This window comes from Rhea americana, unplaced genomic scaffold (assembly GCF_003343005.1).
Source record: "Rhea americana isolate MKP2758 unplaced genomic scaffold, rheAme1 scaffold_57, whole genome shotgun sequence".
NCBI classification, from domain to species: Eukaryota; Metazoa; Chordata; class Aves; order Rheiformes; family Rheidae; genus Rhea; species Rhea americana.
The window spans coordinates 1,012,139-1,029,708 of record NW_028186723.1 but is presented as its reverse complement, the minus strand read 5'-3'; the positions used below and the strand labels follow the sequence as shown (position 1 = coordinate 1,029,708).

Below are 17,570 nucleotides of genomic sequence, written 5' to 3'. Positions count from 1 at the left end.
AGCAGTTTGCCCCTAGACACTCACAGTACAATAATGAGGCAAGCTTATGCAATGCTTTAAGCCTCTTAAGAGATCTTAAGTTACTTGTCCTTAAAATTCTTAATTCATTCTGTATACACCTCCACAAGAAGCTGAAGCCTGCTAAGTCAGGCCAGGAACAAAAGATGTAAAAATCTTTCTATTCAAGAATCTATCACCCATAATTTATACTCCACCAGGTTTATAGCTTTAGTTCTCAAGTCTGCCTTGGGAAAACTAGTATGCAATTTCCTAAGTTAACTATAAAAGATACCTACAGYTCAGTGAAGTGAACAGTGAAAGTAAGAAAGCCTTCAAGACAACAGCTGTCCAATGGGAGAGGTATTTCTGGAATATGTGTAGGTATAACAAATGTATAAAAGTCTTCAGGATGAGTAGTATCTTCACGTTCAGTTGCCCTTACTGGAAGAAAAATCTATGCTGAACAAGTCTTTCGATTAGACACTGACTGTGTGCTCAGTGTAAGATATGACCCAAGTCAAAACTCCAGAAGATAATTTGCACTAGGAAGTGGTGACCTGGAGGTCAACATGGGCAACAGAAGTCGCTGGAAAAATACTGAAGCAATTCTGCTGCTTCCACCATCCAGAATCTCCTCCTTGAAAGACAGGGAAGCAAAAACTGAGAATGCAGGATTTTCTATAAGAGATGCAGACAAGCATTACATCTGTCTCTTCCCTTAGAAAGAAATATTTCAACTTCCAAGATGTACTGCTATATTTATGGTCAAGGCAGATGTAGCAGTCAACCACATTTGTTCTAGATGAACTCAGGTATCACCAACTTATCTTTGCTAAGAATCTAAATAGGTATGCAGAGCATGACACACATTACATTTTGAAAGGGCATGGTTATTCACCTTGCAAATTCCTGTATGCAGAGTCAAGGGAACACAATCAGTAGATAATACTTCAGCCAACACCTAATTAAATCCCTTTGCAGGAAGAATACCAGGCATTCTGGAGCAATGTACTGCAGTTACCCTTTAACTATAGCTCCAAAAAACTTAAATGTGCTTTCCAAACAGTTAGTAAATTCAGCGAGGTGCCTAAGTCTGAATGTGGGCCTCTGAGCCCAGAATGACCAGAGTTAGGTCATCCATATCAGGTTTATAATTTTGATTCTCAGTTTACATTGGCCATATCAATCAACAATCTTAATGTCTCCTGTAGAGAGAGAAGAGCAAGGCATGCTTTGCCTGCTGAGCAGCTGGATAAGAAAGGAAGTTCATCATCAAAGCCAAGATGCCAAAAACATGTCATCTGTGCATCTGATCAGTATGAACTCCCTAGACCTCTTTCCTACTCTAAGTCTTAGTCAATGTGCCCTTCAAACCCTAACCTTGGTCTCATACTTTGAGAAACCCCCTGAAAAATAGTGCTACAGCAAGAAATGCAGGAACAGCTGTGTTGTGGCTCTGCATTGACTGACACTTCCAGTCTCGGRGTATATCACACCTAGAAGTGTGACACTATTATTTCTACAGCACAGAATATTGTTTGTTTCACATCCTTCCTCATCCTTTACCAGCTTGGCTTAGGGAAAATCTGCAGAACCCAAATATGTTGATCAAGTTTGTACTCAGGGCAAAGCCTCCTAGCAGTCTGTTCTAGTGTGACTATTTGGAAGACTACAACATAAGTAAGGTRAATTTGGCAATCACTTGCCTTTCATGATTTATACACTTGGCCTTGTAACCTATTACTGCAGCAGTTTGTAAACAGCTTTCCATAGGTGATTAAACAGCATCTGGTTTATGGTGCGATTCACTGAACTAGACACTGAGCTCCTCCTGCCAAAGCTGAAACAGTTCAGTCACTTGCTCCTTTGTTATTATGAAYAGGATACTTTTTATAGCATCTGAGAATTGAGGCAGCTTGGTAGAAGCATCTCCACTCTCCAACATGAAGAGGGGTTGTACATAAGAACCTTATCCCTTTAACTCAGAGCCCAGTACTAGATCCAAGTGACAGACCAAACCACATTTGAACCCTTTGTATACTTTAAGCTTGGTTTGTTGCAAGTTAGCAAAATTAGACTGGGGCACATCTATCCTACCATATTTTTACAAGGGTACCAGCATGCTCATGTCCAACTCTTTGGAATTTTGATTAATAGCAATCAGCCTGTGCTATTTTTCTGTCTTTTTCTGTCCCCAAATGGGCTGAAAGGAATTTGCACTCAGCATACTCCAGATGAGTCTTCCCCTTTTAAGTCCTTTCAAGAAGCAGTAATAGAATAGAAGTGTATGTAGGCTACTAAACAAATCACATACCTGCTTTGTTGTGCTAGTTTTAATGTTAGAAAAGTGCTCTCAAGCGTACATTTAAAAAGTATTATTTTTAAGATAGTTTTTTTCTTTGTAACAGGAAGGGTTGGTTGCCTATAGAGTGTCATGGTAGAGGTAATCCTCACAAGTGGGGGTCATGTCTATAGCCGATACRGAATTAAAACTGCTTAGTCAGACAGATAAGTGCAGTTGTCAAATAGCTAGTATCTGTTACATAGATTTATTTGACTGAAAATTAATAGAAGGTACCTGTGTGACATTGTTGTGGAAAAGATCAGAGAACCCACTAACCCCAAATGCCCCATTTTGACGTAGATAAGTCACTAAAAAGCTTCAGGGTATTGTCATCACCTCACTGAATCACATGCAAGGTTATTTGTGCCAAGGCATCTATGAAGACTTAAGATCAAGGCCTGAAGGATATTTGGAGCAGAAAACTCGCTGAAGTCCTGGGAGAATACCTGATCAGAAGTAAGTGTGATAAGCTTTGTAGCAAAGCTTCTGCCCTCAGATTCTGAATTGATTCCRTAAATCTCTTAACATACAGAAGAGAAATCTTGTAACTAGTAAGGGATGAGTTTGTTATAAGAACAAATGAAAAGGATTTTTAATTAAAAGAAATACCTCTGACAAGTTTATCTCCACAGCCTGGAAAGCATTATATGCTCATTTGCTCCTAATTAGCTTTTTCATAACCCTCTTCATTAGCCTATTTACAATATTGAATAATACTGTACATTCAGAAGTCAAGACATAGTATGTTTTAAAGCTACAAAAATGTTGGTGTTGTATCAAAAAAAAATAAATAAATAAAAAAAAAGCACAAATACCTAGATCTTGTTTGCATTACACAAAAATACCTGAAAGGCAATTCCTCTACTTTATGAAGGGTGATAATGACAACAGCATTTTAGTTTWCTTTCCAATCAGATTTCCTCTGATTAGCTTTAGCCACTCCTATCAAAGTACATAGGCTGTGGCAAGAGACAGTTAGCAACTTTGTCTCAAGATTCCCAGAACTAGGACAGTTTGTCTACTATGGCTAGAGTTTCCTCTGTAACTACCTGTCAAATTCAAGGTATTGCTAGGTCATCCACCTCTGGCATCTTCCAAAAGGTACTTAAAACTTCTTTCCTCAGTGCTGAGGGCAGCACAGAGGACAGGAATCTACTGTCTTGTCAGAGTCATTTGCCCATGGAAAGAAGACAAATTTTACCCTAGGTCTGTGCTATGGAGCAACAACGAGCAGAATTTAACTCGTAGATCCAGACACCATGTGGATACACAATACCTGATCTATATCGACTGAGTGAAAATTTAAGCAGGGAATGAAGCRTGTGAAGATATCAGGGCATTTCTGACAGCCACCAGCTTCCACAGTAAGGCAAAATCTGAGCACTAACTGCTTTCATTAGCACGCAGGGGAGTTGGGGTGCTTGAAACCTCTGAGTACTGAGGGGTTTAACTCCTGCTGACTAGAGAGACACAAAATGCACAGGATTTCTCAAGCCATTTCTTTTAGCTGTCTTGTGCAATAAGGTGCTAGACAGTTAAAGTATATTTAGATGTCTGGCCTGATCAGCGGTCAGGGATAAGGTGCACTAGACTCAGGAGTGCAAAGGCTTAGATTTTATCAGAAGAGATTACGATGATACCAGTTATGCCCTTAATTCAGCAATCCATGTTCTCATTTCTACTGTACCCTCAATAACCTTTAGGACAATTCTTTTGATAACTAGAAGGAATTAAACATCTCCAARGCAGGAATCACTGGAAAGTGACTGAGCTTTGTGCTTTCGTCACATAAGTTTGAAGTTTGAAAAAAGTCAGCTATCTCACAGTAGTCCTTTCCAGACAGCACAGCAGTGTCTGATACTCCCACCCATTCAGAGGCAAGAGTCATGCATTGCATGGGAGATAGTTCTGTAAAATTATATTCTCTTTACTCCAAGGTCAAGCAGATAAGAGRCAATTTGCATATACTTTTGAGATCATGAGAACTTGTTGATCAGCATTGGTAAGATAACATATTGATTTCTTCTGAGCAGAAAGAGTAGAGTAGAACTAACTACAGTGGGGCCACCASCTAAAGCAATTTATTAGCCACCATTAGCTCAGTCTTTGCATTTGCTTGCTTGTAGTGCAGGTCTTGCCTGCTCTTCTGCAGATGAGAGCCACTGTGCCACTTCTTATTTCTTGGCATGATTACATCCTATCCTTTCTCCAGTGGCAGCAAGGAAAAGTTGTGTTCTGCAGGATTTATGCATATATGGCTTTTAGCATCTACAGAGCTAGATAAAGTACAAGGGCTCAGCAGTGATTGCTGAACACAACCATGTACAAATTGTATCACCTATTAATTGAATGCCCTGGGAGATGAGACAAATGATATTACTAAATTATGTGAAGAATAAAATCACAGTTTTAGCTCTCATTGCTTTTCTCAGGACCTYGTTTAGAGGCAGGCAGAAATACATTTAAAACAAAAGCTTTAATGTAACATACATTAAGCCTTAAACACACTTGAGATAAGCTTTGCTTTCAGAGTACCTCTTATGAGAGTTACAGTCAAACAGTTCAAGTATACTTTGAGCTTGCCTGAGAATTGCTCTAACAGTGGATGAGAAAAAAAAATAGGCCTCTGTAACTTACTTTCAGGAAGTATCGTGCTCTGTACTTTCAGACTGTGCTGCAGGCTATTTCTGGACCCTGCTCAGACCTAGGCAGAACTGCCTATTAAACCCAAGCATTCAGTATACTAGATTGATTAGAAAGCTCATTATCATAAAGGATTTTATTGTGTCAAATATTGCTGTCCCTGCAACAGGAGCACAATGATACCAGGATACTGATAAGTTCTAAAAGCTGTTTTGTCAAAAAACTTCAAGAATCAAGTGTTGAMATATTAGCTCTTACATCAGGTTTTCTCCATGAAAATCTACCTGTTCAAAAGATGTCTACATAGCAAGATTCTTTACAGAATGCTTGTACTTAACTAGCACTATAAAGTTTTGAAATAGCTTAAAAATAGTGTAAGAGRTTCTGTTACTGTTTACCCTACTAGATAATATAGCATCATATCGCTGCAAAATATGTATATATCAGCATTATACTAACTGGAAAATATCTCTAAATACACAACAAGCATGGTTTAAAGAGCTAGCATTAAAGCTTAGCTTGAAAATCCACATAGAATCTCTGAGAAAACTATGATGCGATCATTAAAGTACATTATATAGCCGTATAGAAAGCAGGCAGCATTAATCACTCATAGGTACATGTCTTTTATCTCTRTGTGTTATTACAGCAATTCTATTACAAAGAACAAAGAGCAAATATATATCTGAACTTAACTAAGTCTAAGGTTAACATCTAGCTGATAGCATGGGCTCAGAGCAGGCTCTCCTAGCAGAATCAATACATTATCTTGAACCTCACAGCTGAGCACTACATCCGCACAGAGGTTGTACTAAAGCGCATGTGAGTAACCAAAGGCAAACCCATTACCAGTACAAAAAAAAAAAGATTATATCTTCTTTACTTACACAGAACAGAGCAGATACAGAGAACAGAACCAGCAATAAAAATGCACGTATCATTTGGAGGGGAGGGGGGGTAGAGGGAGGAAAAAAAAAAGGCCAGTTATTCCTTACTTATTTCCTTAAGTAAGCAAAAACCCTTAACAGCACAGCAGCAAAACAACAAAACAACAACCATTAAAAAATATTAACGTTAAAGCTACAACTAGTTCCCTCTCCCATGTTTAAAAAGGTCAGCACGCCGAAAAGCACGCTGGGAAGGGACCGTATGAACGGAAGGAACTAGCAGAGGGCAACTCAAGTGGTTGGAGAGAAATCACAGAGGAAGTTTTTCTTTCTTTCTTTCTTTTTTTTTTTTCTGTTGAGGAGAGGAGGTTGAACGTGCCCATTTCTGAAGAGCTAGGCAAAAAGGGTTCCAAAACCTTCCGGTGTTTATGGTTTATAKTCTAGCTGTTATTTTTTCCTCCTTATGTAAGGCTGCACACTAACAATTCTCTCACTAGGGTTTTGTTATACATAAGGCTGAGCAGAGCTTTGTAGCCTGTAGTACTAACAAAATACTTTGATTATAGTATTTTTTTTAACTAACTCTTATAATATGCTTGTTGGTGGGCTGTATCTTTGTTTCTGCCTTCCTACTAAAGTGTGTGTGTGTGKGKGGGGGGGGGGGGTAATTGYTCTCCCCACCCCCTCCAAAAGCTACTTAGTCCTTGTAAAAYACTAGCTTTCTGGTGTACTGTAGTCTTACCTATGTGCATCTATTTGCACAGTGTGACAGTGAATCAGATTTCAGACTTCTCCTTCAGTTGTTTCCTGCTATTACAGGGACTTTCTTAACTCCGGAAGGTGTGTTCTTTGATTAAAAGTTTATAGCTGCTGCCATATCCTTTTCTCCCTAATATGCTTGACTAATATAACTAGAATGTTGCAAGAGTTTTTGAGGGGTGGGAAGGCCGCAGCTTCACCTACCTTTTCTCTTTAGTATCTTGACATCAGGTCTTAGAATCCGTCTTTCTCACTTAGCAGCTTTCCCATCTGAAAGTTATCTATGCTGTGTGTAATCTCAGAATGATTTACCTACCAGGATTACATTGCAGCAAGGCTGGAGTAACATAGCATGTACTTGYATCCAGAATACTGGATCTTGGCCATGCATTCTGCTGGCTAAAACATAGAGCCTGTACTAACTGCTGTTATGTTTTCACTGCTGCAGTAAGCTTTGTGTTATTTAAGCTAGCTTATGTGGTAATTGTGGCATTGTTTAGCAATGCAGACATTCAGGATAGAGCTGAGGCTTAATTCACTCACTTTGCTATGGGCTTTCAGTAATGATGAAAAAAAATTGCTTGTTCTCTACCTTCAGTTTTGCTTACCCATAGCTTCTCYTCCAGYGCTCAGGTGAAGCTGTGAAGTTTAGCCCCTCAAATRCAGGTCCTGCTAGTACCAGTCAGCRTGCRTTTATGCTCAGAGGAAGGCAAGACCCCTTACAGAGAGGGCAGGAGTCCTGCCAGCTACATTTCCAACTCCTTTGGGTGTKGCTGAGGATTTTCTCCCTTCAGGTGTGTGGCTTTAGGCTATTACTTTTCCATGGAGAAAGAGAAAAAAGCAGTGAATTTGCCCCATCTCTAATTGGCTGTTGGGTAGCAATGCCCTATATCTCAGCAGCATTGACTTTGGTTAGGAGCACAGAAGATCCTGCCTGCAGCATCATCCTGCCTGGCCTGCTGTAGGCCTAGGGTGTGATGCCAGGTACCAGAGCTGTGAGTGTTACACAGCTCCAGTGTGAATTGGATTAAGAGATGCAGAAAGAAAAGCTATGTGGGGAATAGCTTCTCCTTAAGGGATTTGTTCTGTTTAATGCTCAGAAATTGAAATACACCTGATGCAGTTCCCCAGATATGTGCAAGAATGACATGAGTGTTCTGAGGCTTTGTATTTCTGATGCAAATGGTCTGAATAAAATCCAGCTTTTCTAAGGAGGCACAAATCAATTTGTTGTCAGTAAATCCCTGCCCAAAGATAAGGCAAAGCAGAGTCTTGAATAACTCAACCTCTGCTTTTTGTATGTGCATGTAAAATGTTCATGTGCATCTTTCATATCTATTAGCAATTGTTAAAGTCAGCAGTAGGTAGAGTATGTGTATAGAGTTTAAGCAGTTTTTCTTCTACTGTCATGYGGTAAAGGATTGGCATAAAGGATGAATAAGGTGAGCTTATATGAGAAGCTTTAAGCACATAGCACAACATAAGCACTAGCTATCCAAAGATGCCAAAATAACCCATCTACCTATACAAATAGCAGAGGATATAAGTAAATAAAGGGGAAGCATAAGTTCAATGTACAATTACCTCTGTTGCTGTTTCAACACTTGGATCTTGAAGACTTGAATTTTGTGAGTCTATAGGAAGTGTGCGCTCACTATTTTTGGGAGGATTATTGAATTTCAATGTGCTTTCTTAATGCTATGAAAATAATCGTTCTTTATTGTTCTGCTACATTTTTCAAGAGCAGTCCTCTGGCTTTTGTAACAGTGTGATTGCACAAGGACATAAATCATCTCAGAGCATAAGCAGGTCCCCCAGCAAAGGCAATGTGGACTGGACAATAGGCTAGGACTTGGAAGAGCAGCACACTGCTTGAAATTTTACTTGAAATTTGATTTTGGTTAATCTTTGTCTCTAAGTTCCTTTCCTTTGTTACAGTTGAGACTGTAAGCAGGAGCTTAGAGAAGGCTCCATCTATATAGCTACACCAGGCTGTTGTACCAAGGTGATGGCAACAGTCTGTTGTGCCATACTTCAAAAAAATAGGCTTTTAGAAAATTAAAAAGTGCGTTATAGCCAGCTTCTGTRTTCTTATAATAACAATTTTGAGGATAACGGTCCTGTTGAACTAACTGCTGCCAATAACTCTTGGGTGTGCATAAATGATCTAGCACGTAACAAGTTTTTACTGACAGCATTTCAAAACCTGCTTCAAATGCTGTGGTACCAATTGCTTGTTCTTTTTCTGGAACTTAGCCTTAAACATGAATCTGAAYGGGAGCCTGGCATTGGTACTCTGTGCACTGTATCTTTAAATAGACAAAACTGGCAAACTGATAAGAAAATGGCTTAAGCCTGCACTGTAATTAGGTTTCCAATTCCAGCCWGTCTATAGCAACAGGGAGTGTTCAGGTGGTTGCTCTCCCTCAGGTACTCACTGTGGYTGTGATTTCTTTGTGTGCCTCCTGTGAACCCAGACTTGGTCCTGCCATAATGAGCAGCCAATTACTCAGCTGTTGCCTTTAATAGCACACGGTTTGATGAGAACTGTGCATTTAGATCAGGATATTGCAGCAAATTAAGGCTATTATCCCACTTCTAGCCTCTCTACAGGAGCAGGGAACCTAGTATTGAAATGACTGGCTCTGTTCAAAAGAGATTTGCTTACCTTCCTTCAGCTCTGGGTGGAGGAACTGGCACAGTTTTCTTTCCTYACTGCTCTACAACTCCAAGTGAGTGTTCAAGGGCTGGTGCTTCCCCAGCTCCTGTGGCTGGACTGAGCCCTGAATCACCAGTGTGTGGCTTTAATACACAGGCAACACTGCACCCAGGTAACCTTTGAACCTGCATTGCAACAGGTTCGAAGGTAAAAAAATATTTCTGATCAAATATAAAGAGCAGTTTTGGCTGGTTAGAATGTTAAATACACAACTCTTACGCAACGGTTTTAGAAGAGAGCAGCATRCTGTGAAAGCTACCCCAGCCCTGCAAAAGCTTCCTCATCAGTTTCTTAAGTGGTTGCTTTGCCTCCCCTTTGTCTATAAAATGGGAGTAACAAAGCCACTGCACTCAGTGCTGATTAAGAACAGACTCAGCTGTGAGGTGAGGTTCTCATACTTGGCTGCCAGGTGGAGTTTCTCGGCTTTGCTTTCAAAGACTGTGGATGTGATCTTTGCAAGAAATTTGCTTCTTATGATCCAAGCCACAAGACTAGATACCCAAGTCTGTTCAGCACTCACTTAATGCTGTCAGGACCAGTTAAGATTGTATAGCTTTTGTTGATTCAGGCCTGCTTTGACCAATGCTGGAATGTGACATTGAGAAGTAAGTTGATGTTAACTCTTTTCACTTATGGTCTTGAGTATTCTTWACTGGGAGTGGGGGAACCTGCTTTTATCAGAAGATGTTAATAAAAGTGAAAGCAATTGTGCAGTTACTTATCATCATCCTAGACCTTCTTAGGAAAAAGTCTGAATTGTGTCTCCTCTAAGGTTGAAGTTTTTAGAAAATACCAGTTTGGGGAGGTTGGAAAACAAGTGGGACAGTTCCAAAGCTGGTGTAAAGAGATGCTATTGCTGTGCAAGCTTCTTGGTTAAAGTCTGTGGTGTAACTTGTATGTGGGAAACAAAGCAGCAGGTTTTATGCTGTTCTGAGGTGTGCAATAGATGCAAATAATTGGAAGCTGGGCAGGTCCCCATTTAGGGTAATCTGATATTGCCTTATAGCCTYAGAGAAGCTAAAATGACTGACACCATCTGTAGGTTTTGCTCCTAGGTGCATCTTATCTTAATGCCCAGATGTGYGTGTGCGCTGGAGGAAACAGTAGAGAGACTTGAGGAGAGAACAAAACAAAGTGAGTTGCCCAAGCCAGCTGTATGGGTAAAGCTGCAACTGCTTTTGCTTCTCTGACCTTTCTCCCTAGTACATAAAGTACATAGCTTTTTTTGCCTTTTTGACATCAAATTAATGCAAGTTGTACTGTTTTGTCTTTTACCTCTATAGTCGCTTCACGATAGATGTAGACCTTTGATTAGCTCACTGCAGAAACCAGAGCTGGGAGCCCTGAGCAGCTCTGAGTGGTGAGGGTGTTGTGTTCAAATTGGGCAAGTGATGTTCTCGATCAAAAGTTTGGCTGAACTGTTGTGGGGGTTAACTCTTTTTCAATTTGTTCTGAAAACAGAAATAGGAAAACGTGTTCACAAACCCCAGGAAACACATCTGCTCACATTCTGTAATGCAGGCACGCATGTCTGTACTGTCTGTGCTCCTCATTGCCTCTGAATGAACAATGCCATGGGGCTGGTGTTTGTGATCTTGGTGCCTAAAACAGACAACCAATGATGTGAGAGAGACTAGATCACCTGTGGACAATATCACTAAAGTCCCAGGTCTGAAAGGAGGAGCCTGAGGCAGAACTAGTCAAGATTAATCAAAGACCTTTTCTTCCTTTCTCTGTAGGTTAGCAAGTTAGTATTAAGTTAGTCATTTTGGAAATCTCTGAGCAGGTTATGACTCAAAATATTTATTCAAAATTATTAGCTTTTTGACAGCTAGAACTGTCTGCATACAGTGGGTTTTTTTTTATAGTTGCTAGAAGGTCATAGTTTGGCTTCTTTGATTAAGCACAGAAAATTGGTTTATCTAAAGTATGATTAGTCACATTAATATTTCTTTCAAATACCGCACAAGCTACTTTAAGATTTGCTCTTTCTGCAATTCACTCAACACTTGAATAATGAACATCACCCATAAGGGAGTGGGAGAAATTGAATAGAGTATGTATGCCCTCCAGCTTTCGTCCAGCTCCAGGAGCAACAGTGGGATGTTTTAGATGCCCCCCCCCCCCCAATTGAGCATATAACCATGGAGCTATAATCCATGGRTGCTGATTAAAAGTGATTCTTGCTGAGGTTGTGCAAATAGTCCAAGATGTGAAGAGTAGATCTAAAGGTCATTACCACACAGAACTTGGAGTTTAATCACTCTTCTAGGTAACTTATAAGAAGCCTTTTCTTTATTGGTCTTGTGAAATCAACTAAAATGCAATAGGCTATTGAATGATAAGTGTAAAACAAACTCTAACCCGTCACCTCAAATAGCTGTCCTGAGCATAGTGATATTTGGTAGCAGTACTTTATAACTCATTCTTTCTGTGTTAAAGCTTTTGCATAAAAATGAAACAAAACCAAAAACAAATAAATGTTTACTTAAACTGTTTGGATCAATGAATGAGACTGCACATGTTTGAATACTTGAGCAGCTGCATGCTTGCTTTTTATCGTGTTATGATGTGTGATGACTATATGAAACTGAAGTCTGACTGAATTTACTGTTCCTGTGTTACTACTGACAACCCTGCATTTTACTCTTCTCATACAGATTTTTAATGATGTGCCCAATAAGTGTCAATGGTTTTAAAATCAGACCTAACAGACCTTTTGTATATCTATAGATGTTAATTGAATCTGTACAAATGTGAATTGGCATGAATCCTTATGCAGGAACTGAAAATATCTGACATATATACCTTGACTTGCAGACTCTGAACCTAACTGACATTTTTTGATTGGAAATACTATAATACTATGGATTTACTTTGGTCTATTTGGGATCAGATTTTGTTCCCAAAAGACTAATTCTTCTGAGCTCTGACATGAAAAAATATTTGGTATTGATCATTTTATTCTATCTGATAAGAATCATAGAAAAATGAATGGAGCTGTCTCTGCATAATGCTCAACAAAGTAAAATAATTCCTATCTCAAAAGCACTGAATGCTGCATATTGGTCATCCAACACACATTCTTCCTTGCTGTGTTTCTGAGGTAGTGAGTTTGTGTTGAAAATCTGTGGATAGAGTAATTCTTCTAAAGGTTAACAATGTAGTGGAGACTATTGAAACCTGAAGTGGACAGATGCAGTGGATACAGATGAGCTCATACCCAGCTTGTAGCGGTTAGTGAAGATTTCGTGATATTTAATTCCTAATGAAAATAAGAACTGCCAGAGCTGAGGGTGTGCAGGTATTTTGAAGCCTAACACTTTGTTTTGCTGTGTTCATGCAGTGCTTGGCTTCTGCATGAACTTTTCCAGACTATCAAATCCAATCCTGACAAGATCCAAGAACTAGAACTTCTGTTTCATATATTCAGCAGCTTTTATAGTTTGGTTCTCTTATTCTGTCCATGAAAAGTATTTATCTGAACAATTTGTAGTATTTAACCTTCCCTATTGCCAGGACTAAATATGGGTGAGAGAAGCAGGCATAACAGCTTGTGAACAGAGACCTTGACTGTTGCCCATTCAAACTGGAAGCGTGTGTGTGGGGGAATCTTTCTTAGTGGCTGCAGACTTTGGATCTACAACTAATAAAAGAGAAAAGAGCTAATGTTCAAGAGGAGCAATATCTGACGTGTAATATTTAGATGAGGAAAGTTTAAAGACCATTCAGAATGCTTCTAAGCATTATCAGTGCTGAAATTTGTTTAGGTGGTTAAACTTCTGTAGAAACAAATTCCATCTATAATATAGATAATCATGAAGACTTGTTCTGTCAGTGTCACTAGTGATTAATTTAGCTGAACAAGAGAACCAGCAGTGATTTTTTTGGGGAGGGGGAGATATTTCATTTTTAATAGCAGAGGAGTACATATAATTGCGTTAGTAAGATATATTACAGTCCTTTGTATTCTCCTTAACTTAATGCAAAGGATAAGCCTTGGAGGTCAGCTCTTGTAGAATTCTGGARAGATTTGATTTGTTGTCTATCTCTATTTTAGAAACTGTACTATGGGAGCTCTTTTTCCATTTTAAGCTGGGAATAATATCATTGATATTGATGAGATGGYGTAAAATAGTACAAAGCTGGGCTGTAACAACCTACTTTGATATACAGCAGATACTCTGCTTGTGCACTGTTATAGGAACAATACAGAATGCTTCTGATACTCTAAAATATTTGTCTTTCCATCTGTTCTTCAGTTCAAGTTTGTCCCAGTGAAAGACCAGACAGCATATTGAAGTTCAAGATTTGGCCTGTTACAAGATGCAGTGTATGATACTTCTGTGATTTAATTCTATGGACTCTGTTGGACACAAGAATTTCAAGACATTGTAGAAAAGGAATTTTACTATTTGACAAGTACTGAAATAGCCTTTAATTTCTAAAGTTATTGTATGTATTTCCTTAGGAATCTGTGGAAACTAATCACTGGGACTAATTTTCAAAAGGCTTGTGAGAACTTTCTAGTGCAAGATCACAAAAGGCAAAGAATTGAATTGAAACTGTTCAATTCAAGGAAATTGAATTGAATCCTATCCTATACCTGATAGTTGTATTCTATACCTGATACAACTTCTGGCTTGGAGAGAGATGAAGAACAGTAACATTGAGGCAGTCTCACACTTCACTGTCAGTGGTGCTTGCCTTTTCTCTCAATTACAGTGTTATGCTGCATCCCATATATCTATTTCTTCCCTTTCCAACTTAAGTATGATAAACAGTACATGACACGCTGAAAATCTGACCTGACTTGACTTGCAATATGAAATCCAAACTGAAGTTGTTGGTGAAACAATTAAACTGTGACATGCTCTGGAGAATGAGGCTTTGGCTAATAGTGTTATTTAATTAAAATCTGGTGACAGGCAAGGAAGCTGGAGCCAGCAGAATGAACAGAGAAATAAGAGGAAAGTGCAATGTCTCAGGTGCACGTGTRCCTGCTGACAGCGGTGTGGGTCTCTCTACACACTTCAATACTGAGGAAGAACTGTCCCATCCATTACAGTGCTGCAATATCTCTTCACACTTTTTCTGGCTAATGCCTGGTTAATGAGCTAGACACCCTTGAGCTTGCTGTGCCATTTGAAGCAACTTGGAATGCTTCCCACTAGCATAGTGCCCAAAGGCTGGGCTCTGCTATGCAGATTGCCATCAGCAAAGTCACTTTGGACCCATCATACTTATGTAACCTTATCCTGGCTTTTATTTATGCTGATGGTGGTTGTGATAATCACTGTGGTAATATAGTGTGGTAATATTACTAATTGCAAAATTTTTTAGAGTTGTCAAAAGAAATTATGTCTGGTTTCCATAAGTAGACATTAAAATTCCAGCTGTTTTTAAATGCTGAAAACACATTGGGCCAAATTAAGATTGCTTTTTTATATCAGGCTTTCTCATTTTATAGTAAATTTTTAAATTTTTCACATAGAAAAGAAATTTTAAATGAAATTAAATGAGGTGTTGTAATCTAAGTTCCTTACCGTGGTTTCCGAGTTGATAAGAAAAGACTCTTTAATAAGAATAGCAAGAAGACCAAATTGTATTTAAAAAATATGAAATAGAAGGGGAGCAATCTTTCCTCTCGGAGGCTTTTCAGTTCTCTTTGAATGTGTTAGAAGTTCAAGTGAAATGCTCTAGTCTGTGGAATTCCATCTCCAAATGTTAATTACTGTCATATTCAGTACAATGAAATAATATCTTCTTGGAGTCTGTTTTCTTCACAATGCATATTCTTTTGATGTAGGCTGAGATTTTAACCATGACTGCAGTTTGTGAACCTGGGAGAAGGGAAGGGAGGAAGAAATTTCCACTGGAAACAGCTTCACTAGCTTTAAATTCACCATGAAGTTCCACTGTCCGCCTTTCTAGTTACATCCCAGTGCTCTTGCCAGTAGTTCCTAAAATGAGATAGAACTTTGTGTCAACAAGCTGGGAGATTCAGAGGGGAATTGCTGCTTCTCTAAGTTGTTAGCGCTAGCTAATGTAGCGTTAACACGGTGCTCCTGTGACTTCTTATCTGCTTGTGGTGGGGCCTGCCTTTGATGTGAATTGCTATGTGCCCGTACCAAATCTTGAAGCACATTGCTTGGTACTTTCTGTTAGGAAGTGGAAGGGAAGGGGGCTCATTTRCTAATTACAATAAGTGACAGTAGGGAAAGCACTTAAAAGAAAATTCAGGCAAATAGTGGTCTTCACCTGTACAGAGCTCTTCAGTTCTCAGCACTTGCTGCTAATGTTTCTTTGCAGTCGGCTCTATCGCATCCCCTTAAAAGGAGCTGAGTTTTGTTTCGAGTGTTTCCTCCAAAGTGCTTTCCAGAAGAGGTCAGTGTTAGGGCTGGCTGAGAAGGGTTTTTYTTCTTCGTTTGTAGCAGTTTCAGAAAGCTGACTGAGCTCTGTATTTTGCTTTTAAACCTCAATAAGCAAGAGAATGATTTTTCATTCCATTCTTGAATGGAATTTTATTATTTGTGAAATGCTGAAGCATAATGTCTTGGCACTTCCCAGCTGAGTTTGTAAAATGATTTGCCACAGCTGATGCAAATCTGAGAAGTACTTTAGTTGCTCAATATCAGACCCAGCCTTATGCATCCTGGAGTTGTACTCCAAGCACTAGTTCACATTTCCTAAAGTTCCCATTAGTCTCAGGCAGCTATTTCATCTAGGTTGTAATCTACATGGCCAAAATTCAGCTCTGTGCCATCGGGTATTACTGTCTTCAAGGTTAACAGAAGAGCAGCACTTTCCATGGGGGCAAAGGTAACTTGAAAACCCTTGGAGCTACTGGATGTTGCCTCTTATTTGGGACACAGCTGCTGCCGCCTTAACTTTTTAAACATTATGCCTGTCAGTATGATTTGTYCCAAGACTGTGCCTTGAGGTTTGCTTCTCTGACAGTCTGTATAACTTTAAATAGGATTGCTATGACTGTAATCACAGCACTTTGACTCACTCTGTAACTGGAAAAGGAAGATGCCTCCTGGTAGAAGTATCAAATAAAAAGGCAAAATGCTAGAAAATATTACTACAGCAGCACATCTCTGTTCATAACTGCTAATGGCCAACATGAAACCTTCCTTGTGACAGCAATGGAGCATCTGCCCTATGAGGAACGGCTGCGAGAGCTGAGCCTCTTTAGCCTGGGGAAGAGAAGACTGAGGGGGGATCTGATCAATGTGTATAAATAAATACCTGAAGGGAGGGTGTCAAGGGGATGGGGACAAGCTCTTTTCAGTTGTCCTGTGTGACAGGACAAGAGGCAATGGGCAGAAACTGAACTGCAGAAAGTTCCACCTGACCGTGAGGGGGAATTTCTTCCCTGTGAGAGTGAGGGAGCACTGGCACAGGCTGCCCAGAGAGGTTCTGGCGTCTCCTTCTCTGGAGATCTTCAAGGCCTGACTGGATGCAACCCTGTCTAACATGCTGTAGGTGACTCTGCTTGAGCAGGGAGGTTGGACTAGATGATCTCCAGAGGTCCCTTCCAACCTTACTCATTCTATGAATGACATCCAAGTGGGGCTCRCATCTGTACCATACAATGTAATCTGTGCCTCTGATTGCAAGAGCATGAATTTCATGCTATGAATGTCAAATTGGCGTCATCAGTGAGAAACGGACCATTAATTACATTGCTGAGTATTTTAGCAGATAATTCTAATAATAGGGAAACGTGATGGTATGAATCTGTTCAGTCAGTCTGTGAAGACTAAAGGAGGCTTGAGTGCAATAAAGGGTACCTGCTCCATATTGTGTGTGTGCTATGCAAGAGACTTGGACTGTGGTAGTGCCCTTGGCTGTCTTTTTCTGGATGCTGAGGTCCCAGGCTTGCTTAGGTTCAGCCTGTGGTGTGGACTGCAGGTAATTAAAGGCTTCCTCTTGACACCCAGTCACATACCATACTTCATTGCAAACACCCACATATTGTAATACCATTGGTGTAGGTAATATCACTAATTATTTCATACTAAGATAATACATCCAGATCTCAGCTTGCTGCTGAAATGTATGGGGAGGTGATGCCGTGTTCAGTGGTAGAGCAAGAGCTAGTATAGAAGGTATTTGGTCTCAGCCTCCCAACAGAACCCAGGGCTCCCAAGATTCTGCCTTATACTGGAAACAGACTTTCTTTACCTTCCTTCTCTTCCATTTCATCCCA

General features: G+C 39.7%; 1 protein-coding gene across 1 annotated transcript in view; it reads left to right on the top strand.

Annotated features, from left to right (window-relative positions):
* ZDHHC6 (zDHHC palmitoyltransferase 6) overlaps positions 1 to 17,570 on the top strand; it is an 82,713-nt gene that overhangs the window by 28,673 nt on the left and 36,470 nt on the right. The gene's annotated exons all lie outside the window — the stretch shown is intronic.